Here is a 27,892-nt window from a genome sequence, read left to right as displayed (position 1 = left end):
AAAATTATGGTTACAGAACACAATATCAAGTTTATGAATCATGACAATGTAGAAATAATATAATTAACAAAACAGGAAAGGGGGTGAAAAGGTGGGATGTGTGTAAGATTTGATTTTGTCTGTTATAGACAAGGTTATAAAGTTAGGATTTAAAACTGACAGATCAAGTAATAAATGTACAATCACACTTCAAGATATAAAAGTAAACATGAAATATAGAAAAATAATGCAGTTAACTAAAATCAGGTTTTAAAGGGTAGGGAGTAGATAAAGGGGGAATCTATTCATGGTAGGGATATATATATATTTAGATATACATATAAAGAAATAGAGAATAAAGTATGTTATATAAAGTTATGGAAACTTTTAGCATAAACACAACCTAGAATACAACTTTTTACATTTTCAGAAGAAATAATGTACACAATACAAATATAAAAATATATGGTGCATATATAGTAAAAAAAATAAAAATTAGAAAACATAAATAGGGATATCTATCATATCAATAAATTTACCTATGAAGACAAAATGGCCCTCAGAAGGATTATAAAAAAATCTAAATGCTATACACAAGATAAATTCCTAATACAAAATATCTAAAAATGTTGAAAATTAAAAAGTATAGAAACAAGTCACAGACTGAAACAAACAAAAATAACTAATATTGAGAAAATACTATAAAATATTAAAAGACTGAAGGAAAAGAATAGAAAAATGGACAAGCAACTTGAGCAGACACTGTCAAAAAGCACATCTTTTCATAAACACATGAAAAGGTGCTCTACTTCACTGTTGATCAGGAAAATACAAATTAAAGGGGGAGGGTATAGCTCAAGTGGTAGAGCGCATGCCTAGCATGCACAAGGTCCTGGGTTCAACCCCAGCACCTCCTCCAAAAATAAGTAAACCTAATTACCTCCCTCCACCCACCAAAAAAAAAAAAAAATTAAAGGCTCTAAAACCCCACCAGAATGGCTAAATATTAAAAAGACATATTTAAAAAACCCCATATGTTGGTGAGGACATAGGAAATTGAGAACTCTGTGGTAGAATAAATTGGTAGAATCACTTTGGAAGATCATTTGTTGTCATGCTATAAAGCTGAAGAATGTATTCTCTATGATGCAGACATCAATTTCTAGATATATACCCATCAGAAATGTGGGCATATGTGTACCAGCAGACATGTTATAAGAATGCTCATCGACCAAAAACCAGAAGCAATTAAATGTTTGTCAAGGGCAGTGATTCATTAATATGACGCAAACAAATGAATTATACTGTAAGCAATGACACAGATGAATCTCACAAACATAATGTTGAGCTAAAGAGAAAAGACTACATACACACTGTATGATTACTGTAAAATTCCATTTATATAAACTCTAAAAATAAGCAAACCTAAACTCTAATGTAAACAGATGCACACTTATATAGTAAAAGAATTAAAAGAACAAGGAAGTAACTAGGTGGTATTTCCTGTAAATATCAGGAAAGGATTACATTTATAGAGAGGGACAGGAAGCTGTGGTTGAGGATGGACATGGAGATGGGGTGCTTCTTGAGCTTTACCCGTGATCTACTTCTTGAACTGATTGGTGATTACATAATGTTCAAATTGTAGTAGTTCCTTAAATTGCATATTTATGTTTTGTGCAGTGTTCTATATGTGTTTCATTTAACACTAAAAAATTTTTTAAAAAGTAAAATATAACAGATTCTACAAACTTGCCCTGAATTTTTAAAATAGCCTCTGAAAGATGTTTATGTTTTTACTGTAAGAATGGTTTTATTTTAAAAATCATTTGAAAACTAAAAATACAAAAAAGGTTACAATGATAAAAGTCTATCAAATACATATCTTTGCATGGAAACTTGAATCAAGATCATGCATTTACCAATGCACTCTCCCAAAGACTGTAAGTTCTAACGCTTATCTCATGATGCTACTAAAATCTTTGCTTTGAGATAACTTGGGCTTTATTCATTCAAAGTCAACTTTTAAATTTTAAATAATAACAAATCCATGAGTCATAAAGAGGACATATTCTAAGATGAGAAAAAATTTCTAAATCTGGTGGCATTACCTTAAGAGTTTAATAAGGAGTTTAAGACATGTAATTTAAAATTTTTTCTAATATTCACTTGATATTAATTATTTCTAAAACAAACTATGAAAAGCAGAAAGCAAAGCATTTACTATTGATTTTCTAATAGCCATTTGGTAGAAAGGTGTCAAGAAAAGAAAAATGATTAACATTATATTATATACTATATTATATAATTACATAAATTAATTGATTTTGTTCCCCAGGGGATATTTGGCAACGTGTGGAAGCATTTTTGCTTGCCACAGTGAAGTGTGGAGTGGTTCTAATGGCATCTAGTGGGTAAAGGCGATGCTGTTAAACATCCTACTATGCACAGAAAAGCCCTGCACCCCAACCCCCAACAGTTACCTGGCCCCAAGTGTCAATAACACTTAGGTTGAAAAACCCTGGAATAAACAAGAGAGAGAAGTTATCACATATTGTCAAGCAAAAAGGGAGACTGAAGTTGTGTGATTCCATTTTTGTTAAGAGAAAAAGTGTGTCTGTGTGTACACAAAATACACAAAAATGTTAACAGTGGTTGGCCCTGATTGATGGAATCATGGATGAATTTCATTTCCTTTTGCTTTGTTTTATTTTGCTTATCTGGAATTTATAATTTTTTCCTATTGATCTTTATATTACTTGAACAAGAAAAATGCGAAGTTTGGCTTCTACCAAAGAAAGAACGTTGGCTTAGGCATCAGAAAGAACTGAGTTTGAGCACCGGGTGTCTTTCACAAAGAGTAGGACCACTTTTACCCTTCTGAGATTGTTTTCTCATTGGTAAAATGGGGAATTAATACCTCACAGACTTGCTCCTTTCCTTCTGTTCACTTTAATACAACACGTACTCACACTGCAACTCAATAGAAAAAATGCTGAGGAAGAATTCATTTTACTGCTATCTTTAATATTTGAAGGAAAGTATATGTATTTAGAGGGTAAGAAGACTGATGAAGATGTGTGAAAATTCTGAAGGAAATTTCTACTCATTTACACCTATTTCACTTAAAACTTTGATTTAACAATGAATTCCTTTTCTTTCCCGATTCAAAACACATTCACTGAGTACCTGTAATGTACCAGGCATTGTGCTAATGCTAAGCACAGGAAAAACAAATGGAAAGAAAAAAAGGAAAACAACAGACTCAGTCTCTACCAGTAAGGAAGTCTAATTAATGAGTGGAGAATAATACAAACAACTAGTCATAATACAATGTGGTAAATACAATCATAGACGTATTCATGGGACAGGAAGGGAACAAAGAGGAGGAACAGTCAGCTGTACTAGCTACTATTACCAGTATCCTACAGTCCCATGCTTATCTTCTTGCCTAGAACTCTTTTTTAGTTCATAAATAAAACAGATTGATAAAGTAATTTTCTAATCATAAATAGGAAGGAAGAAAAAAAGCAATGGATGTGGACGTATAGAAGTTGCCTAAAGTAGAATTATACTGCTGTAAGCAGCAATAAGTAAAGGAAATTAAAGAATAAGATATGGACATATCTAGTCAGGCAGTAAACGAGACGGGGTGAGTTGAGTCTGCCTACATCCTGTTACTATCAGAAGGGTCTGAAAGCCCTGCTGGCATCTGAGGTGGAGAAATAGATGAAAGGCTCCTGGGTGGGAAGAAAAGGAATCTCTGCACGGTAAACAATTTATATGTTGGATTGGGACACAATTCTTATAAATAAAAAGTGTGCCTGTATTCCATGATTGCAATTATTTAAAATAATATTGTTACTTTTTTGTGCTAGCAAACAGTGGGTTAAGGGCTAAACCTTTTCCGGAGTTAGGGAGATATTTGAGACACCAGGAATCAGTGTGCTAAATAAGAACACAACTGCTCCATAAAGTGCAACACTTTGAATAGCTGTTAGATTAGAGAATCGAGGTGAAGAGTACACGGTTCCAAAAGAAGTCAACACCAACTGAAGAAAACAGTGAAGGGTGCAGCAGAGTAAAAGTCGTAATTAAATATGAATCCTTGGTTCGATAGAGAACTTTGCAAACAAGTTAGTTATGTTTGCTTTAGAAGGCAATGAGAAACCACAGATAGTATGATACTGTTTTCTTCAGGTTTTCAAAAGTATCTGTTTTGGTCAAACAGGAGATAGAAAGAAATGGCATGGTGCTTATTATAAGGAAAAACTACTAGGACCAAAATCAGCTGCAAGCTTCATCGCCCTATTATGGGGAGGTCAGGGAGACATGGGGGTGGAGCGTGGGGAAAGATAACATACTGAGTAAAGTCCCACTACTGGGGCTGTGTAAATACTTTAAGCATGAGTCCTCACGCTCGGCCTGGAACACTGGTAGAATCTGGCTGATCTCTCCTCATCTTTCAGGTTTCTTTGAAATAGTACTTCCTCAGGGAAGCCTTCCCTTTTCTCCTCTTACTCATCTTCACCGCCCCCTCAATACGTTTCTCCCTGTTACAAGTTCTCAAAGGTATAACGAGAGCATTATTTAAAGTCTGTGTCTCTTCCATACTCGAAAACCAACCTCTCATCCTCAAATAAGCTTCAGAAGGGTGCAGAACACCGCAGGGCAGGCGTTCATCCCCGGCGCCTCGCAGTACTGACTGATACAGAGCATGTAATCAACAAACTTTTATCGAATGAGTGAGATCAGCTTCTGTGTTAAGTGATAACAAGGCCAGGCTCATAGGAAGCACTCAAGACATAAATAGCTCTTACTGGTCTTTACATTCCTTAGCTCATTCATGTCTCACAAAAACCCGGGAAATATTAAAGCCAGTACTGGGGTCTCAAAAAACTAAGGAAAATTAAGCAAACCGCCCGAAGGCAGGCGACCCCAGAGCCACAGCGCTGGGCCCGGGACCGGCCCCGCGCACCTCCCTGGCCGTGTTCTTCTCGGTTACCCCCGGCGGCGGCCCGCAGGCTCGCCCTCCGCCGCCCGATCTTCACCCGCTGGCCCGCGGCAGACGAGGCTCGTTTCCGTGGTTGGAAGGAGGCTGCGGGCGGGCGGGAGGCAGCGCGGGGGGCGGGACGGAGACGACCGAGGGCCAGCGCAGGCGGGCGCGGGAAACTCCCGAGACCGTGGTAGCCCAGCCGGCTGAAACCCCGCTCCTCCAAGGGAGCCACTCCGCCTGAAGACTCGGGGCTCACCCCGCAGAGCGCAAGACGCCCGGCCTCCGCCGAGACCTGGAGCGGGCAGCGGAGCCCAGACCACCGAGACTCGCCCCAGGACCCCGGCCCCACGCCTGCACACCCACCAACCCCACCGCGGCCGCTCTAGGAAGCCGGAGGGGCGGCCTCTCTGTGGTTGGGACTGGGCCGCTCCCGCCGGGAGCCGCCCACCCTCGGGCGGGGCCTGGCCTGGGTCCTGGGCAAGGCGCCGGGCCCCGCGAGCAGGAGCAGGATCTGTGCGAGGGCGAGGAGAGGGGCACGGTCAGGCCTGTGTTTCCCTCAGGTGCGCTGGCTGGCTCTGGGAAGTCTCTGCTTTGTAAAAATCTCCGAGAACAACCGTCGTCAGTTTTTGCCCACAAGTCCACCTTCCTTTGCTGCTTGGGGGAAAACAAAAAAAACTCTAGCATTTCTTACTTTTTCTTTATTTCACATGCTTTCTTGTGTATTTCTTAATTTTGTCTCCAGTTCTTGCTATAGAAGCTTCGATATGGTGGAAACAGATGTAAGGCGCCCCTCACTGCGATTTCCTAATCATTGGGCAGAGTATGGGATCAGGACTTATTTTCCCCCCATACAGAGCTAACAACTTAAAAAAAAAAAAAGATAAAACATTTGCTCTGCTGTGTCCACTGTAGCCAACTCCGCTAATTCATAAATTTATAGGTACACAGCGATCAAAGAGAAGGAAAAAAAAAACCACTAGAAGCACAAACACTAAAGATGAGCGGTTCATAAAGCCAAAAGTACTGAAAGTGAGCACAACAGATCCCATTTGAAACTTGAGTTACTCACTGTGAGATAAATAAATGGAAATAGCAAGGGAAGGTGAACTGGGTGGTATGTGTTTCTAAATCTACAATTATCACCCCAAAAAACCTTTCATGTTTAGGTTTATTGAGGTGACGTGCAATAATTCTTAAATATTCTGCAATTAGAAGAGTTTTCCATGTATGACTGAAAATTTGTACTGAACACTGGAATTTGACACAACACTGTAAAATGATTATGAATCAATAAAAATGTAAAAAAAAAAAAGAAGAGTTTCTACGTTATGAAGGCATTTTAGAGGATTATAGCAAGATGGTGAGCATGACACCTTTCATATACTTATTCTTTATTCAAAAGGCTTTTGTTAGTAACCCAGGTCTTTAAAAAGAAGCCTAATTCCGCTTATTTTCATATGAGTACTCTAATGAATACCAATAACGAAGTCAAAAGTTTCTTTGTGTTTCTAGATACAGGTAGAAGCTTTCTTGATGGGTCAGCAAAGGGGTATGGATGGTTTAAACAGAAAAAAAAATAAGTTGATGCCCTTGACTAGTTAAGAACCCCAAGGAATTCAGTTTCAGTTGGAAAATCTTAGAGCTATTTCAGAATCCTTATTAGCGAGCTTATTATATTATCTGTTTTAAGAATCTGTCTTGGCAATCTTTTATTCTTAGTGGCTCCCTCTGATAACTTCCTCGTTTTATTGCTGTGTGCATAATGATGTTCTTTAGTATATCCAAGAGAGTTTTTGATGTTGGAATATGCAATGACTCAAGTTTCACTCTAGCAGCTTGAAAGAGTGATAATGAGGTGCTCTCTTTTTCACATTTATACTCCCCTTCCAGGCATATAATTTCATTTAAAAGTTGATATTGTTCTTCTAGTTTTTCTATTCAATAATGAAATGTAAAACAGTGATTGTTCCCCTAAGAACAACTTAAAGTTTTCTGAGAGCTATGGTAAGGACTTTACAGCAAACTCTAAAGGTATCACTTGGGAATTTAACACAATATGCTTCAAAGCCAGATAAAAAAGGTTTTGAATTGAAGTGTGTGGATGAAAATCTATAATCTGACACTAAATCAGTCAAGATGTAGTGGGTGGCACATAGAATTGCAGGAAAAAAAGTGAAGATTCTGATTGCCCGGAGATTTTATGAGTAGGGTTCAACTCCAACTCAAAATTGTAGGAAGAATTACTTACACTACAAAGACAGAAGGAAAAAGAGTGTTCGAAGATGAGAAGCTCAAGCAAATAAAATACTAAAAATAACAGTAATAATAACTAACATTTTTAGAGCATTTATTGAATGCCAGGCACCAAGATAAACATTTTATATACACAATGCCTCTTAATCCCCCCAGCAGCCCTGTGAAGTTGGTGCTGTTATTATCCTCATCTGACAAATGAGAGAATTAAGATTTAGTTCAGTAATTTCCCGAAGGCCACAAAGCTGAGAAATTGTGGAGCTGGTTCTCAAACTTAGGTTTGCTGGACTTTTGGAGCTATAAAGAGATTTTTAATATCAGCTATGCTATTTTTAACTTTAAGAGATCGGATCTCCCCTGCCATTTGGTCATTTTGCTTGGATGTTGGTCATCCTTTTTTCCGCTCAAAATCACTCCTCTACTTCTGAGTCAATAGACCTACCTGGCAAAGCAGCGGAGGTAACAGTTAAGTGACTCTTGCGTTAGATCACTTGGATTCAAATGATGATATCGACACTAACAAGCTGTGAGACTGAAAATGATGTATTTACCTTCTCTTTGCTGCTGCTGCTTCTTGTTTCCTTTCAATCTGTAAATTGGGATAATATTAGTGCCTAGCCCACATGGTTTTTATAAGACTTAAATGAGACAGTGTGTGTAAAAGCACTTGGTACGTATCTGAGCATATAGTGAGTACTCAGTTTATATTATTTTTATTGGGACCCGATAGTGCTTATGGTAACATTTTCTAACAAGACTCTGTGAAGAATCAGAGTCCCTGCTGATAGGAGAAGGAAGTAAGACATTTACCTCCAGCCCCTTTGGATCTTATGAGTAGTTTACTCAGAGTTGGAGAAGAGAAGATGAAATAAAAGATTATCTTTGACTAAATGCAATCTCTACCTGCTATAGGAAAAACAATTTTGGGGTGTTTTATAACATTGGTGATGGACTAAGTACTAAATAATTCTTTCTAAATTTGGACATTGATTAACATCATTAAATAATAAAAACTCAGGTTTACTCTGTAAGGAAAGGATTTATAAAGAATTCCTTTTTCATGTCAGTCAAACGGTGCTTAAAGCAGGAGAAAACATGCTGGTAAAAGTGCTAAATTAGAAGGCTTTTTTCCCTTCTTCAGCCTCTCTCTTTTTCTTTCTCTCTCAAGATGAACTTTTTATTTGCTATGAAGTAAAGAGAATCTTTAATTTTAAATTATTAGCATGAATTTTACCATCCATCTTTCTATCATATGACAATTTTAGGTGCAAATATAAGAGCATTTAACTTATATGTAGAATCATTAAAATTATGGCATTCATATTACATAGTTTGTAGGTGAATATGTATCTCATTCTTACCAGAACAATGCAAACTACGCACTCAGTTTTTAAAAGTTCACTTTTTGATGTGTGCACTTCCATTAACTCCTTTAGCTTTAGCTTACTAGTGAGTAAGAAAGGACAAAAAGGGGAAGTAACTACATGATGCCGTATCTCTCCCTTTCCTTTTATGTCATTTTAGTGTAAGTAGTTGGCTAATACAGGAAGTAATACAAATAAGAAAGGGTATGAAAAGGTTTCTTGCATGTTCGTGTCTCTTAGAATGCCACTGCCTTCCTTCTGCATAGAAGCTAGTTCTGCTTTGAATGGAAAGCATAGCATCTCAGGATCGTCAGTGCCTGTTAACTCAGTCATAGATACAATGCCCTGACCTCACGCTCACTTTGAACTTGCTGCACTCTCACGAACTGTGCATCCACTGTGCATCTGCTGTACGCAGGAGGCATTGGAATACTAATGAAAAAAGAATGGCAAGAAACAGTGGACACGTGTCTTGTGCATACCTTCTCTGCTTACATGTATGTTCCATTGTTCCTTTAGACTTCACTTACAAAACACAAATTCAAAGATAAAAATTATGAGAATTTCAAGATGGTGACAGGAGAGCATTAAACCAAGGACAGGGCCCTCTGAGTGGGGCGACCAGTAATTGCATTGTACCTGTGCCAGCACTATACCTGTGTTCACTTTGCTGAATGGACCCACCTTTCCTTTAATGTGTACGCATTGGGAAGCTCTGTATAAAGCAAACCTATTGTCTTAAAATCTTTGGAGAAACATCAATATCACATATTTTCCTGGATACTGCTGCACAGGATATTAATTTAGTAAGGGTGCCTCTTTTGGTCCTTAGCTCTAATCTAGACCTAGCAAAGGGAGCTGCATTTAAATTTAGCAGATCATGGGTTTTTGAAAAATGAGGTTAGACTAAAGGGCCTCCAGAATAGACAAAAGCTTCTGATTTTCAAAGAAAATAATAATACATAGTAATACATAATAATATTTGGCAAAAACTGGAAGTGAATAGAAGAAATGCTATTTCAGCAAAATAGATAAAATATGTAACAGAATTTTTCCAAATTTTTCCCTTTCTCTAACTATTGTTAGACAAATACATGTTCACAGACCCATACAAGACATTATATATAGCTGCAAAATATACTTCACCAGACCTGCCCTTGTTAGATATAGCCTCCTTAAGGCGAAGACACAATGTGAGCAATTTGGGATCTGTAAGAGGATGCCATCCATCCACAGTATTTATTATTTCAGTCAGAGTTTTATTTCATTCCAAAGTAACACACTGCAGTGTATCAAGTGTCTGGCAAGTGTCTACATACAGGTTTTTAGTTAAAAAGGGGACCAGCATATAAGGGTCTATTTATTAGTGTATACGCCTTTACAGGAATGTAATAATGCCTGAGAAATGTTTATTCGTTCATCCACTAATGTTCCAGACATATGGATTCTAGCTCATCTGGTCTTTGAAGTTTTCACAAAGATGAGATTTGAGTTGAGCCTGAAAGAATGGAAAGCATTTCTTTAAAATTGGAGATTTATATGCTGCCTACATGCCCTTTGTCAGATGTGTGATTTGCAAATATTTTCTGTGGCTTGTCGTTTCATTCTCTTGCCTGTATCTTTCATAAATCAATTTTTTCCTAATTTTAATCAAGCCCAATTTACTAATTTTTTCCTTCTTTATATAATGCTTTTGGTGTTGTATGTTAGAACTCTTTCCTTAACTGAAAGTAATAAAGATTTATCCTGTATTTTTTCTAAAAGGTTTGTTGTTTTACATTTTATATTTAGGTCTATGATCCATTTTGAGTTAGTTTTTATGTAAGGTGAGAGATATGGGTAAAAAACAAGCCACAGTAAATTTTTTCACATCAATGTCCAGTTGTTCCAGCACTGTTTGTTGAAAAGACTACCTTTTCTCCATTAAATTTTCTTTGCACCTTTGCCAATAATCAATTGATCATATTTGCATGGGTATATTTCTGGACCCTTTATTCTATTCCATTGATCTGTATATCTATGTTTTACTGATACCTCACTCTCTTGATTACTATAGCTTTTTAGTAAGTCTTAAAATCAGGTCATAGGAGTCCTTTATCTTTGTTCTTTCTTTTCAAAACAACAACCAATTTTTAAAATGAGCAAAAGCTTTGAACAGATACTTGACCAAAGAAGATACGTGCCCACTCCTGGGCATATATCCAGAGGGAACTCTAATTCGAAAAGAAACATGCACCCCAATGTTCATAGCAACACTATACACAGAGTGCTGTGAAAGGGGGTAGGGAAGGATAAACTTGAAATTTGAGATTTGCAAATATTAACTACTATTATTTAAAATAGATAAAAGCCAAATTTCTTCTGTATAGCACGGGGAACTATATTCAATATCTTGTAGTAACCTATAATGAAAAAGAATATGAAATGAATATATGTATATATATGTATGACTGAAACATGCTCTACACCAGAAATTGACACATTGTAACTGACTATACTTCAATTCAAAATAAATAAGTAAAAGAAGATATGTGGATGGCAAATAAACACATGAAAATATGCTCAACAGTATTAGTCCATAAGGAAATATAAATTAAAACCACAATAAGATACCTCTGTATACCTACCAGAATGAGAAAACAAACCCACCAATCCACTTCCCCCTCCTCAGAAAAACACCTGACAATACCAAGTGTTAATGAGAATGAGGAAAAATTGGAATTGTTATGCATTACTGGTGGGAATGTAAAATGGTACAGCCATTTTGGGAAAAGTCCGGCAGTTTCCTAGAAATATGCACTTACCACAGGGCTTAGCAATCTCACTCTTAGTTATTTGCCCAAGTGAAATAAAAATTTGCATTCACACAGTACAACCTGTATATGAATGTTTATAGTAACTTTATTCATAATTGCCCAAAACTGGAAAAAACCCAAATGTCTCTCAACTGGGAAATGGATAAACTATGAAACACTACACTACGATAAAATGGAAGAAACGGCTAATACGCGCAATAACAGACGAATCTCAAATGCATTCTTCTAAGTGAAGAAGGTAGACTCAAAAGGCTATATATTCCATGACTGCATTAATATGACATTTTGGAAAAGGCAAGACTATAGCGATGAAGAACAGGTCAGGGGTTATGTGGAGGTAGGGTTGACTACAAAGGGGTAACATAAGGAGACTCTGCGTGTACGCGCGCGCATGCGCCCGCGCGCAGGAGCTGTTTGGAGCTGTTCTGCATACTGACAGTGGTGGTGGTTCCATAGCTATGCAGTGGTCAAAACTCATAGAACAGAACACCAAATTTATATATACTATGTATATAAATTAATAATTAAATAATAATAAACGACATGTGGAGGCAAAAAGCATTCCATTGTTGAAGGGGGATGGGGAGAGGAAACAGTGAGGTAGGAGAGAAGTCTGGATATTTAAAATGCTATAGATCAGTAAAGGTTGAAGTCAAGGTTAAGAAACTAGGTTTACCTCTAAACTAAAGCATTTGAATGTGGGAACATCAAAATTAAAATGACCGTTAGGTGGCTTAATCCACTGACAATGTGTACCTTAGAACCCTAGGGAAAAAGGCAAGGAAACTAATTAAGAACTGAAAAGTGCTCCCTTAAGGGTAAAAAAAACATATCTGAATAAGAATTTATATATTGAAAATCCATTCATTTACTCTACCTTAATTATCATAAGATCCAATGAGATTAGAATTATTATCTTCAATTATTATATATAAAAATGGGGGCTCAGAATGTTTAAGGGATTTGCTTCAGTTCACAGTATACAACTGTGAAGCTAAGACCTGAATCTTAAGTGTTTTATTCTTTACAGTCTCTTTATTTCCTCACTTTTTGTTCATTTCCTTCCTAGCATTTATCAAATCTGTAGATGGTTTATCAATTTGTTTTCTGGCTTATGGTCTGTATCTCCTACCTGACTTCAGGTGAAAAGCCCTGTCCCTGCAATTTCCTGTAGTATCCTCAGAGCTTTTCAGTGTTTGGTACATGGTGCTCAACAAATATTTATTGAATGAATAACCATCCAAGTTAGAAAGCAAGTTGTGTCTTGCATCATTCTTTTAAACATTTATGCTGTCTATAGTGATAGGGACAGATGTTCCTGTTCCTCATCCTGTTCTTTACCCAGTAGTTCTTAACCCTGGCTGTGTAGCAGATTCACCTAGAGATTTTATTTTATTTTCTTTTTTTTTTGATATTTATGTTTATCAAAGCAATGCAAGTGAGATGATAGCACACCATTTATAATATGAAGGAGCCTCCAGCCCTAAACACTGTTACTCTTCAGTTCCCATCCCCATCCCCATCCCCATAGCTGTACTCTATTTCTCAACACTGATGTTTATCCTTCCTAGCATGAAGCATGCTTTCAACACCCAGTCTCGATTTTTCAGAATTGTGGGGCCAACTGGCGTCCTTTAAAGTCCAAGCACCCCCATTCCTGGGCACTCCGATGTCTGCCTGCGATCCCTCAAAAGATAAAGTACATTCTTTACTAGGTGTGTTTCCCCTAACAAACTAATAGCCCGAGGTAATGCCTAATCTTACAATAGCCCAGGCTGGTTTGTTTCAGCTCTGTCTCCATCTTATTAGAATCATACGTCCCACCACTCCTTCACAGACCCTAAACTTCTTAACTCACCAACAGCCAGTCAGGGACTTGTGCACAAGCCTATCAGACACCTTGTGACCCCTTGATACCTGGTGTGACCCTCCCTTATAAAAGACCCCAACAACCAACCCTTGGCACTCACAGGCACCTCTCATCTGTGTGGCCCACTGTTGTCTATGGCAATAAACTCCTTTACTATTCTCCTCCTTCATCTCTAGTAAATTCTTTTACTGCCTGCACAACACCCCCCCAACCCCCGAACCCCATGAGAAGAATTAGCAATTATCTTCTTCCCACTATGGAAGAAGAAGATTTAGCTCTCTTGTACTCATACTTCCACTCAAGAGTTTCCTGCACTCTATTCCTACAATATTGTAGGAATTACAATATTGTAATTTTTTTTGTTAAATCAACATTCAGTGCTTAGAGTAGGATGATTATGTAATTGTCTTTTCAGTCTGTGTCATATATAAACTGTGACTACATTTTAAATGTAAAATCTTTTTTTAAATAAAATTTTTCCCCCTGTGGCTAATAATTGCTTCATCTCTTAAATGCCTGCTCTTAAGTCATCTCCAAATTGTGTCATAATGCTAATACATCTCTCCAAGTAGTAAAATACATCAGGTAATTCACTGATGCTTTTTTTTTCCCTTGGAGACATCAGTTCTGGAGACTTCCATTCTCCTGCCTCAGGGTGAACTGGCTGCTTTATAGGCCTCTCGTACAGTTATTATCCTGGAAATTTCCTTCACCATCATTCTGGCTATTCCCTTTTCCTTTCTCCAGTATTGATCCATGTCTTCATCTCTTTTTTTCAATGCCTCTTTTTGGTGAAAACACTTTCAAATACCTTACTAAGAAAAGGTTCCATAGGAAGAAGACTTGCTGAGATCTTGCATGTCTGAGAATACCTTCATTCTGTTCTTAGACTTGTTTGATGATTGGGTTTATAGAAAATTCTAAGTTGTAAATAATCTCCCTTTGGAAACTAAAGTTATTGCTCTATTTTCTTCTAGTTTCCAATATCATTGTTGAAGAGTCGAATACCATTCTCTATTATCATGCCTAATCTGCTGTCTGCAATCTGTTTGTTATTGTACTTGAAGCATTTAGGGAATTTTCTTTATCTCTGTTGTTCTGATATTTTAGGATTAAGTGCCTTTCTGTGAGTCTTTTTCATTTATTTTTCCAGCACTCACTAGATCCATTTCAGTCTGGAAACATACTTCTTTCTGTTCTGGGAAATTGTCTTTCTCTGATGGTTCCACCCCCTCCTCCACCCTCCTCCTTTTCTCTTTTTGGAACTCCTATAGATTAGCTGTGCAATCTCCTGGATTGATGCTAAATTTCCTTTTCTCATACTTTTCAATTGGCATTTTGTTCCTCTTTTGAGACTTCTCAACTTCACTTTATCTTCTACCATGAATTTAAAAATTTGCTATATTTTAATTTTCCCAAATCTCATTTTTTTCCTCTGAATATTTCTTTAAAAAATAGCATCCTGCTTTTATTCATGGAATTTCTTTCTTTAATGATGTTACTCATAGTTCCAAAATTTTCTTCTGTTCTCTGCTTTGGTTTTGTTCAGCTCTGTCCCACCTCTCCCCATAATTTTTGTTTGTTTGTTTTGGTGTGTGATTTTCGTAACTATGGGTTTCCTCAAAAGTGTGGTAGTGCACTAATGTCTCTTCATATTTAAGAGTGAGAAAAGCTACCTGCATGGCTGGAACTTGTGGATTGGTAGACTTCTTTTTGATGCGATTAGGCAAGGAAACACAATGCTGAAAGATTTCCCCCTCCCCTCCAGTGTCCTTTCCAGTATTTTTCCTTGAGCAAGTCAGTTTCCCTAGAAAGTGTTGACCTTAAAAAGAGCCAGCTATTTTACCAGCAAAATAAGTTTATCTGAAAATAGAGAATTTCAACTTAGGACAAGTAAACTATGGTGAATCACCCTGGAGAACAGAGGAGAGGGGCTTGCTTTTTTAGAGGAAAGGAGGAAACTGGGGAGAGCTCTGGTGGTTTTTCATTGGCTGCAGGTACTGGGCAGCTTGTTGCTGGGCCAGAGGGCTGAGGTCTATAGACTGAGGTGAGTTACCTGCGTGTGAACTCCCCCTTCAGAGCTTCCCGACCCCGCTTTAAACGAGGCTTCCTTTATTCTTCTTCGCAAACGGAATCCTCCAGTATCCTCTCTGAGGGATACAGCTCTGGAAACCGTCATTATAGGAGCTGAGTGGGAGAGGAAGTTTCACTTACTCCCTTCATCCCAGTGGTAGTAAGACACCTCACCCCTATACTCAGGTATGTCAGTGTCTTCAGGACCAGAGCATGTCTAGTTCACTTTCACCAAGGAGTAAATTTTATCGTTTCTGGACTGAGTTAGGGTGGTGTATTACTTAACTGCTTGGTTGGGGAAGTGATCTGAGAATCTCCCTACTCCTGTTATAGACTGTCAACAAATTCTCTTGTTTTCAGCCTCTCTCTCACCTATGCCCTCAAAGATCCCTGGGCCTTGGATTCCTGGCGATCTGCATACACATTTACATTATTCCAAGGAGTCTGGGGTAGGAACAGGGCTAAATGCGTGTTCCACCCACGTGTTGACTAGATTCACTGTTTTTTTTTTTTTTTCCAAACACAGATTTTCTGAACTCTTTCTAGACAGAATCTTTCCAAGTCAGAATCACTGGGGGGTAAAGCTAGAAGTCTGTATTTTTGAAAAGATTCTCAGGTGATTCTGATGATGCTAGTGCATTAACCCACATTTAGAGATTACTCTGGCACTCTCCCATGGCACACATTTGACAGTTATCTTTGAAGGTCCAGTGACCCAGGAATAAGGGAATGAGGAAAAGGACAGGTAACTTCTAAGAAAATGATGACTTAAAAAGGGACAGGTCAGTGATCCAGGGGCATTCTGGAGAGGGCATGTCTTGACTGAGAATGTCGGCGGGAGTATTTCTCCATGGTGAGCAAAAGGTCAGGGAAGCAGGGGGACCAGTACCGGAGTGCTAGGGGGACAGGCAGTCTCTTGCTGGGAGGGATGGTTGTGAGATGGTGTTAATGGATGTGACATCCAATTTGCAGGCAGATTAGAAGTCCTCCTCCTCCAACTCTATTTCATCTTCCTTTCTTCCCTTCTTTCCCTACCATTATTTTCATTATATAGATCTGTAAAATAAAGAAAGCCACATAGCCATCTTGAAAAATTGAAATTTAGAAAGCCAGAAAAAAAAAGTCCTAAAGAAAATTTCACACAAATGTGATCTCTAGTGACAGTATTCATTCAAGAGGACAATTTTCAAAATCAAAGAAATTTATATTTACTGAAAACAGACACTGATTTATGTCCAGAATAGATAGATATGATTTCCAGATTGTATGTCTTATCATTCTCTCTATTTTGGGAGTGGTATGTGCAAGTGGTTCAGTATAAACTGTGGATTACAGAGAGCATAAAGCAAAGGAGCTGGTGGAAAGGAGGAAAAGAAGAGACACAAATTAAGGAAAAGAGGGAAGGATAGATATGGAGGCTGTTGAACTAAGATAGCACATGGCCAGTGTTTCTCTTGAAGCCTTTTATGAGACAAAATTACACAGGTAAATGGGGGAGGAGGTTGGAGGATGGAAAGATAGGGTAAAATCATTTTTTACTAATTGCTTAAAATTTGACATTCATGTTATTGTATTCATTTGTCCAGGTAAGTAATGTTATTAGAATAGTCAAAAATTGGTATTTGGTAAAATAGAATATATACAGAAACTTATCTATAGGTAGGCAGTACTGTGGCATTTCTAAAGTCATGGTAGTACCTGGTACAGATCTAAATTTTAACAATAGGAAATGAATCTCTTAAGTCTTATGCTAACAACTTCAACTGAGATACACATCCCTTAGGCTCTTTGTGGGTGTCTAGAATTTTATGAAGCCCATGGATCATCTAGACAGGAAATTATTTTCCTTTATTCTTCCATCCTCTCTCTACATTTACAAGATGTAAATTTACACAGCATATCTGAAATCAAGTGAAACAAAGTGTCTGTTAAATGTGTTGCAATGCAAAGTGATAGTTTTATCTGAGGGAACACCTTAAACTGGCTTTGCTATAATTGTTTTTTTTAGTTTGGAAAATGCAGCATAGATTATTGCCATATTCATTTACTTCAAGTACATTCACTCAAATAGCATTTCTTAGCACAATGCTTGGCATATGGCAAGCAGTTTTTAAGTTTGAGTGAATAGGTGAGAACTGAGAGCACTGCTGAAGAACTGGAAAGATTCTGTTTTCAGAGATGGGAGTTCCTTAAGACTCACACAAATGCACACACACAGACACACACACACACACACACACAATGTACATCAAATAGTTCTATTTTCCACACCAGCCTTTTATTTAAACCCACTTTCTGCAAATCTGTACTAACAAATTCACCAACCACATCTTTCCAGATTTAGATTTTCTTTGTATAAAGGTAGAGGTCCTAGGGTTCTTGGAAAAAATATGCCAAGTTGAAGCAATCCCCAAAGCTGTATTTTAGCTTTGTCTAACCATTTAATACATAAACATTGATTTCATTCGTATTATCTTGACTTATACCACAACATTTAATAGTCACAGAAAATTAATTTCCTTTCTATTTTAAGAGGTTTATTCATATAGGTTTAGTTTGTTTAGTATAGTTAAAAGTCACTATGAAATATATACTAAACATTAACTTTATTATAATTTCTGACTCTATTAAAATGTATTTGTAGTTCAGTGATAAGTTCTCACTTAATGTGTGGTAATTTTCAAGAACAAGTTAAAAACTAGACACTAATTTCTTTCCTTAACTTCATAGTCTCAGTATTTTGGGCATGGGTATTTTTGGGGAAATACAATTGAAAACAAAATCTCCTAACCCAGAAATTCTCTCCACAACATTTTTCTTATGATAAACATTAGACCAGAATGTGATGTAAATTACAGGCAATCAACAAAGAGATTGCAAAGACAGAAAGCAATCTCACCTTTGTATTCAGCCAAGCAGATACAAGCCATTACATAAGTTTTCAAGATAAACGATTACTAGTCATTAAGGAATAGGCCTTGATAACACTGTACACATAACTCATGTTAAGTTTACTTGATAGTTGGAGTGACCATCAGCTTTAGCTAATTAACTTTATGCACAGAAAATACAAACTTCTCATCTTCATGACAGAAGGTAGTTATACAACTTGGAGCAATTTGCCCACTGAAGTTAGGCATCTGCTCTCCCATAGAAACTGGGAGAGAGGGGTTCTATCTCTCTCTTTCTTTTGTTTGAGGTACAGTTGACATATAATATTACATTAGTGTCAAGTGTACAACGTCATTCCATATTTGTATGTATTTCTAAGTGATCACCACAATAGGTCGTTAACATCTGTCATAATATATAGTTACAAATTTTTTTTCTTGTGATAAGAACTTAAGATCTACTTTCTTAGGACCTTTCAAATATATAATACAGTATTATTAACTACAGTCATCATGCTGTACATTATATTCCCATGACTTATTTAAATGGAAGTATGGAAGTTGTACCCTTTTACCACCTTCACCATTTTACCCACTCCCCACCCCCTGTCTGGCAACTTCCCATCTGTCCTATCTGTCCTTTGTATCTTTGAGCTTTTTTTTTTTTTTAATTCCACATAATAGGGAAATTATGTGGTATTTGTCTTTCTCTGTCTGACTTATTTTACTTGGCATAATGCCCTCAAGGTCCATCCATGTTGTTGGAATGGCAAGATTTCATCCTTTTTAACAGTTGAATAATATTCCATCCTGTATACACATGTATCCACAACATCTTCTTTATCCATTCATGGCTGCTATGTCTCTCGATGTTTGCATTTCAAAGAGATAGAGCTGAGGTCCTTGAAAAAGATATTTTTGGGATGTAAAGCTAACAAAATACTAGCTGACAGAGACCTATCTAAGTCTCCAAATAACTTATACACATTTCAAAGCGATGAGAAAGTACTCAACAATTACAAGTTTTCTAAGGCAAATGCTCTAAGAAAGGAAAATCCCTTCCTCCATCTTTAACTGGGAGAATTCAACTTCTGATTTAAATTTTTTTTTCTTTACATTTTGCTTCTAACTGGTTATGTGTAACCTTGAAGTGTTACTTAACCTTTCTCATCTGTAAAATACAAGGTCTCTTAGGCTTAAAAGAAATCCAAATAAACAATCAAAACCCTCATAACACAATGAAAACAGTTTTTTTTTTTTGTCTTTACAGACTTTGTTTCTTTAAAGGGGACAAGAAAAGTCTCACTTAAAATCTGTTTTTCTATGCGTAGGGCTGTTCACTATAGTAAAATAAGTAACTGTTTAGAAAGTAAATTTGTTTATAAAAAATATTCATATTTCGTTGACTCCCAGGTAATAAAAAAGTTTTGAATGGGGAAGGTGGAGATAGGGTTGACCTTAGAATTTATTTGTTCCAGCCGAAGAATGTGGTTCAACCAAGGCATTGAACGATAGAATGCCTTAAAAAGTCGGGTACAGAAACACACCCCGAAATAGTGACTAATAACACCTATCATATTGTTACAGATCAGCTAGTTATCTTTGTTTTGCTCATATTACTCATTTTCCACCAAATTCTTTTGGTGAATGACGCTTCAGAAACAGCGCTCACTGGAGGAGCAAACCAACTTCGGTTCTTCACATTCTAGACTCAGCAGGAGGTAAGGACTTACTACGGGGCATTACTCACAGAACCTGCCCTAGGCTTTTTCACAGCACCCATTACAACTCCAGCATTGATTGTCTATCTAGACTTTATTAAAAAAGGGGTCTCAGGCAATAGAGGCAGTTCCCGCCTGTAAGGCAATCAGGGTCCAGTGGAGAAGCTGAAAACTATTCTAAAGGAATCAACGTTACAATAGACGCAGGTAAGAAATACACGAAAAGTGACTGATTTTGAGGGTGAAAAGTGCGTATTTAGGGTCCGCGCTCCAAAGCGGCTTCCGTTCCCGGAGATTTCAGCTCCCGGGATCGCCTAGCACCCCGCGGGCACATTTAACATTTTAATCACGCCTCCGCCCCCACCCTCCGAATTCCTTTCCGGCTGCCGACCCGCTGGGTAGTCCCTTCCAGGCGGCCCCAGCTTATCACCCCCGGCCCGGCCACTTCCCGGCCGCGGCCAGGCGAGCCTCCCAAAGTTTCCTGTGACGCCGCCGTCCGCCTCCCGCCGCATCCTGCCCTCACTCCCACCCCGGCAGCCGTGGACGCCGGCGGGAGAAGAGCGAGTTGCAGGGACGAGGAGAGCAGCGCCAGCAGGAGGACCTGGTGACCCCACCCGAACCAAGGAGCCGGCCCACAGGGCGGCGGCCACAGCTCCACTCCTCCCCTCGCCACGCCCGCAGCCCCGGGTCCCTGCATACCCACCCGGCCCGGCGCCCGAGTCCCACCCCTCCGGGTCCCGGGCCAATCGGCCGCGCCCCGCCTCCTGGGAGGTGGTGGAAGAGGGAGTTGGGGGTCGTGAGGCAGCGCCCGCCTTCGGCAGGTGCCCATTGGCTGAGACCTCGAGGGTGCCCGGAGACCGGAGTGCAGCCGGATTGGCCGCGGAGCTTCGTGACAGCGGCGCCCATTGGTTGTGGCGGCCCCCGTGACGCGGGGTGGCGACTGGCTCCCGGGTCTGAGGGGCTCCTGCTTGTCAGGTTCTAGGTAGGTGAGTTTCGGGCCGCCGGCGGCAGGCGCTGTTGCCCGGGGCAACACTGGGGGAGACGGGAAGCGGAGGGAAGGCCAGCGGAGGACGGGGGCAACACTCCCTGCCCGCAGTGGGGCGCCTGGGGCTCAGCCCTGCCTGTGGCGGCTGCGCCGAGGGCTCTTTCTCCGCCCTCAGCCACCCCCTCCCTCCCCCGGCTGCGGGGTCTTCGTCTGTCCTGCGCCCGTGGCGGCGCATTCCTGTTTGGGGCTTGGGCTGGGCTGCCCACCCGGCCCGGCCCGCCTCTCCCACCTACCGGGGACGGTAGGTTGAGGGGGCGGGTGCCGGAGCGAGGGAGCGGAGGCGGGCGCGCTGGCCCCGCCCCGTAGCCGGGTCGGGGGGCTGCGGGGTGTGGGGCGGTGCTGCGAGGAGTGGGCACCGCCCATCACGGCTGGACCCTCTTCTCTCCCGGGACTCCTCTTGGCGCGGCCCTCGGGCTGGGGAGGCCACCCCCAACCCCTAGGTGTTCCCCCAACCCCTTCCTACTGATGGGGCCCTGCGGTCTCTCCACCGGCGCAGTCTGCCCCCAGCTCTTCTCCCTTGTCAGCCCCACCACCCCCCAACCCCTCTTACATCCCTGCTCCTGTCTTGGCCACGGGTGACCCTTAAGAGATAGATTAAGTGTGAAGCTAGCGCAGCTGGGGCAATTTCTGCTCTGTTCTGTCTTTGCCATTTAGGGTTGAGGAGGTGTTTGGAATCTCCTTCAGCATTAGCTTTCTAGAAAACGCTAATTGAGTTGGTGGTGTTAGGGCGGTAGTCGTGCACAAATTTACTGTGAAGTTGTTGCTTTTTACTTTTTGTGCATTTGTGATTTTGACATATAGTGTTGTACCGTCCAAAATCTAGTAGTTTATTACGACTCGTAGACTTTCGTTTCCTTTTGTTTTATGGTTAAAAAGCCTTAATCTTTTTATTTCATAAGAAGCTGCTTATATTCGTAGTGGTCTCACTGTCAATTTGGCATAAAGTTCTCTAAAGGTGTAGTGCCATTTTTTTTCTATTTCTCCTAATATTTTAAGATAATAAATTTCTCAATTGAAGTCTCCAATATAAAAAGTGCAACAGAAAAATCATTAAGAGTAGACCAAAACTATGTTAGTGATTAAAGGCTAGGAAGGGCTTTTCAGCCTATGGCGTGGGAACAGGATTTTTTAAAAGTGTTGCAAAATGCAGTGTTGGAATCCTGGTGTATCTACCCGTATGGGCTTAAGGAAGATACATTTGTGAAGAGCCACCCATTTGTCAGTCAATGCAAAGGAAGGCTCATTGTGTTTTGTGATCCGGAAAGCCTTATCTACTAGCTCTCTTGAGCCAAGGGACCTATTTTCAAAGGTACTGGGAATATACTGAGTACATAGGTATACTTGGAAACTTTTTCTCTAGTTTATTCCACGAAAGACTTTTAGTGAAGATGTGTTTCGCTTCAGCATTGATGGTTGGCAGTATTAAATGTATACCATGGAAATTGTTGATGCAGCTTCTACACAATTATTTCAAAGGTTGATGTCAGTAGTTGAAATAATTCAGGCTTTTGGTAGACAGATTCTTTTCATCTTCAACTCATATGTAGCTATAACTCTTTTCTGCGAACCTTTCAAATTTGCCGTTTTTTTTCCTCCAGCATTTCACTATGATAAATTTCAAACAATGCAGAAAAGTTGAATTGTGCAGTGAATATTCACCACCTACACAGCAATAACATTTTCAAGACAGCTGTCATATGGTATGTACTAAGGAACGGAGGGACTGAAGTGATCGATTTTGAAAATCAACATAAATACGTATCATACCAAAATTTTGTAAAGTGCCTATTTCCGTTTATAGATGGAAACAGCAATTATAAGAACTATAGTAATTGAATTCCGTGAGACTATTATAAAGCAGTTCTGTGAGTAGAAGTCATCTTTGTAAATTAAGGCCCAGATGAGTAAACTGCATCTTTTGGTCTGCAGGAAAAAAAAAAAAAAAGGAAATCTATTGAACTTGTTATACAAATAAAAGTTTTGTTTTAAAATTGGACTCTTGTGTTAATAGATTATAGTTTTATATTTGATTTTTAAATGAGCATCTTCTTTTGAAGACAGGTCCTAGGGACTATCAATTATGCATTGTTTTGGTAACATAGTAAATTGGACCAATCTTATGCATGTTGTTTTGGCATAAGAATGTATTTTGTAATGGAAAAAGAAAGCTTACAAATGTGAACTTTTTTTAGTAGAACTGTTTCATGGAAAATGAAGTAACCTAGAGAGATTTTAAGTTAATTTTGACAAAACTTAAAACTATCTTGGGTATTGTTCCATTGTTTCATTGTGTTGCTAAAGGAATATTTTAATACAGAACTTCAGTTTATAATAAAAGAATAAGAAATGGATTTAAATTCACAAATGTCTATATTATATTTATAATTTTTCCATGCTTGGGAAGTGCTTGCACTCTTCTATAAGTATGTGAATCCTGTTTTTCAGTTTTAGTATACCCTAAATCTGTTTTTCATACTTAACCTCATTTAATAACTAATTTCTTAAATACTATAATTGAGCTATGTCTCAGAATTTATAGACCTTTGGATTGCCTCATTATTTTTCCATATCTCATTTGACTTTGGCAAGCTTATATATAGTTAATTTATCATACCATTGAGAGATAAAAGGGAACAAACAGGTCATAGTTTTGGAACTTTGGAAAGACTAAGATGTTCAGATATTTTTTTAATCAAAGCTCCAAGTTTCCCTCTCCCGCCACCTCATTCCCTCTTTCCTTTTTTCTCCCTCTCCTATTTTTACTATAAAAATGAAATGCTTTAAAATTAGTTCAAAAAACTATACAGAAAAAAGCCATCAATAATTCCATGATAGTTACTATTTAGGAAAATAACTAAACTTTTGTTTCTTCTGTACCAATCATTGCAATTTTATGGTCTTTGCTGCAGTGTGTCAGCACTCGCATCTAAACTTAAAGGAGTTAGTGAACTTGAGACTCAGTTACCCTAAGTTAGATGAGGGCTCCAAGATCTGGAGGAAAAATGGAAAAGAATAGAGGACAGACTAGAGTCAGAACAAGAGTCAAACCAAAGCAATTACCCACTTTTTTAAAAAATATAAATATAGGTCTGATTAACCATCTGAAACTGCTGTAAGACTGACAAAATATGGACCCTCTCAAGTTTTTTCTTTGGAATTCAAAATGTCTAGGTGACATGAAGTTTACTTAGTGCCTTTCTACAGAAGTTTTCAGATTTCTCTATTTTGGGGATTACTTCATATTCAGCTTTTTAAAATTTAATTTCATTCTTGACTTAGGCATATTTCTTAAATATTCAGATTTATCAGACTGTGCCTAATTTTTAGTCTATACATCCTCACCACTCACTATAAGCTTAATATTGTCTCTTCCTGGGGGGAAGCTGTGGCTCAGTGGTAAAGTGCCTGCTTAGCATACACAAGGTCTTGGGTTCAATCCCCACTACCTCCATCAAAAACCAAACAAATAAACCTAATTATTCCCCACCCCAACAAACAAAAAAAGTTGTCTCTTCTTTTAGAAGGTTTTAATGAAGAGACTGAAAATTTTAATATATGTGTTTCTTGCCAAGTCTCAGGGTGTAGTGACAAGAAGATCCATTTATTTTGGAGCCAGATAATCTGGGTTCCAGTCAAAAGTCAGGATTTTCTTCTTAATGTCTTTAAACCAGAGTTTCCTTATCTGTAAAATGGGGATGGTAAAATTGCCTCATAAGATTGTTATGAAGAAGAAATGAGACAATCTAGGTAAAACTGAATTTAGGAAGTGTTCAAGTTCCATATTCAGTTCCTTACATGGTAGCTTTCATTTTATCTCTCCTAGTATTACTGTGTTTATTCTGCCATCCTGAAAGTCCCTAAGTTTTGGATTTAGGAAAATAAAATAATGTACATTAAGTTTACTTAAGTTGAATGACATTTGCATTTGTGCAAACCAAATAATTAGAAGTATCTCAGATTAGCTCTTCTTTTATAGTTTTTGGGTTACTGTATCTCAGTAGGGATAATCAGAAATTTACCTTAAATGATTTTTACCTCAAAATATATGCAGTTCGTCTGAATTCCTGAATTTTTTTTTCATTTTTTTTCACCTTAGATTATCATCTGTTGTTGGATGGTTTCTCTAAATTCCTTTTCTTTAAACCACAAATATTTGCTTAAAAGTGGTACAGAAAGACTAAATGTTATCTTTGTTAAATCTCTAACTAGTGCTCCCTGCCATCTCAAACTACATTTACTTAATGTGTTTAAAACTTAAACTTTATTTTCAAATGTAATAATACGTAAAACTCTTAACGGAATGTTTTCTGTCTCCTACTGATGTAAATAATTTTTTTTAGGGTGCACTATTTTACAGAGACCCAATTTCAAAATGTGTGTTATAAGTATGGGATTCTAATTCTTAAAGAACACACACTTATAGTTTAAATGTACAGACCAGCCTGTAGTTATTGGGTGAGAAGCAAGAACTGAACTGAGTAAAGAGGATTTGAACTAAATAGTCCTCATTGTCTCATCTAGCAGTGAAAAGATTTTGTCATCTAAGTCAATGATTCTCAATATTTTTTCCCACCCAGGTACAAGATATTTACATGTGTGACATATTCTAATGTGTAGTTTTCTAGTGTGCTCTCTATAATTTCTTTGTATTCTCTCCCACTTTAGGAAGCATATCAGAATACAATGAGAATGACATTATTATAGGAATAAACTTGAATCTACTCTGATTTATTGAGGAAAATTAGTCATTAAAAATGTATATAACTATTATTAGTAACTAACACTTGAGACACACCTCATAGTACTATCATTGAGACCCCGTTTATTTCTCCATTTTCCTGAAATGACTGCTTCTTCAGTTTTTCTTAAGTCTTGTAATCCTACAGAAGAAAAGATTACTAATTGTATATGAAATATTGATAATCAAGTATTACATTTTTAAAGCTAGAGTAGTTAATGATGAACATTTAAGAATATTTGAGTAATAGCATCATGGTTTTTATTATAAAAAAGAAATATTATAATAGAAAAACAGAAAGTAGTTTTCCAGTATAAATTATTTTACTTGCAGAAAAAGTATTTCCTTAGTGGGATAAATGGTTTTAGGAAAAGGGGAAACTCTTAATAGTAGAATATTTATATTCTGGGTGTGTAGTATATAAAAGTGCTCTTTACATTGGCTCAGTTTGAAAAATTTCTTTAAAATTACACTTCTGTGAATGAGATTTCACTTAGTTTGCCCTACATGGAAGTAGTATATACAACATACAGTTAAAAACTATGTTCATTAGACCCTTGACATTAGCATGTGTTATTTCTTGAAATCTTTGTGGATCTAGGATATAACTCCCTCCATAAAATACAGTAAGATTTAATTGAAAAATTTAAGTGGTCCCCTCAGACCCTAATGATTCTGTAAACAAGACTGCAGTCATCAAAGTTGTTAAACAAATTTTTGCTTTTAAGATGAAGTCTGGGTGATTTTGCATTACATCATTAGCATACATGCAGAGTTTCTTATTCTTGGCTCTTTTGTCCTGGGGTTTGTAGAACAAAACAGTATTTCTGGCTTAATCAGAAGGCCTGCTGCACTGTCAAAGTTGAAGAGTTAGTCCGTGGTCACAGTAGTGCTGCTTGCCGCTTGCTGCTGTTTCTTGGTAATGTTTGACAGGAGTTGAATGCTTCAGGAGTTTGTGTTCTTTCTGCTCTCTGAATGTCTTCAGCTTGGAAAGATTTCCCAAGCTTTTCTTGTCAGTTGTTTGGACTTTTTTGTTAATTACACAGTTTACAAAGATAAATGCATTTGACCCTTCTATCAATTTTCAGTTTTGGTAACAAATGGGTCAGTAGTCACCCTAGCGGCCACAACTACCTCTTCCTTCGTGAAAATGTTTATACAGTGCTCTGACTTTCTCTTGAATTATATTTTCTTCAGAATCACATGCTTTCTATATACATTCTTATTCAGGTTAACCATCATTGCAACTTTCACAGACGTTTGACAAATTTTGCTTTGATAGGAGCAAATGAAACATTTTTAAGCATCATTTTCTTGTTTCAGTATGCAGTCCGTGGTGTATGGTGGACTTTCTAATGATGCAGATTCAGTTAGTGTCACTTTCATATCCCTTCTGAATTTACTCCAAGTTTATATATTCTGGTTAAATACCATCACTTTGACAGATCTCTTTACTTTCTATGTATTGAATAAATTGGCAATAGTAGAGTAATTAAAAGGAACTAACCAATGAAGTTGACCCAGATGATTTTTAATGACAACTTGACAGATCACTATCCCAGTTACTTATAAACTATTATGTTTGACAAAGTATAAGGTTCTTCATCTAGATTTGTATATAGTAGAACTTTCTACAAAGTAGGAAGCTTATTTCTTTCTCTTACTGATATTTATGTGTTTGTATATATGCGTGTGTATATATGTGTATAGTATATTGTATTATAATTCCTTATTTTTGCATAGCCCCCTTTTCTTCCCTCCTCAACATTTTAACCTTTCAAAAAGAAACAGTTTCTATCAGTACAAGTTTTTGGGTAAATTACGTGGATTTAGATATTGTTATGGGGTAAGGGGGGTTAATATTTCTTTAGTGCCTACTCAAAGTGCTAGACATTTTTGTACATTTGTTTTGATTTTCATGACAACCATGTAGATTGGATAGCTTGTATTTTCTTTTTGTGATCTGGAACCAGTCTTACGTCACATCTTTTTATCCAAGGAGACCTAGCTATAAAGTACACCTAGGATTTGAATTTACATCTTTCATGTGCTAAACCTGAAATAAATGAAATAATAACAATCTAAATATAGTGAACCAATAGCAGTCCTGGATTTAATGTCAGTTTCACCTATTTGGGAGTGACTC

General features: G+C 38.0%; 1 protein-coding gene across 10 annotated transcripts in view; it reads left to right on the top strand.

Moving 5' to 3' along the window:
- The window catches only part of FER (FER tyrosine kinase), a 399,630-nt gene that overhangs the window by 18,997 nt on the left and 352,741 nt on the right, over positions 1 to 27,892 (top strand). For 3 of the 10 annotated variants that reach the window (XR_012071253.1, XM_072958307.1, XM_072958309.1), the window contains exon 1: positions 20,831 to 20,945. The exons of 1 other annotated variant lie outside the window; for it this stretch is intronic. The gene's annotated coding sequence lies outside the window, so the exon portion shown is untranslated. Of the gene's footprint in view, positions 1 to 20,485; positions 20,946 to 20,988; positions 21,250 to 22,606; positions 22,709 to 27,892 lie in introns of those variants that run through there. 6 more of the 10 variants (XM_072958304.1, XM_072958300.1, XM_072958301.1 and 3 more) reach the window with 5 other exon arrangements.

The sequence above is a fragment of the Vicugna pacos genome, chromosome 3, assembly GCF_048564905.1.
Source record: "Vicugna pacos chromosome 3, VicPac4, whole genome shotgun sequence".
NCBI classification, from domain to species: Eukaryota; Metazoa; Chordata; class Mammalia; order Artiodactyla; family Camelidae; genus Vicugna; species Vicugna pacos.
The sequence above is the reverse complement of the archived record's forward strand: the minus strand, read 5'-3'. Positions and strand labels throughout refer to the sequence as shown.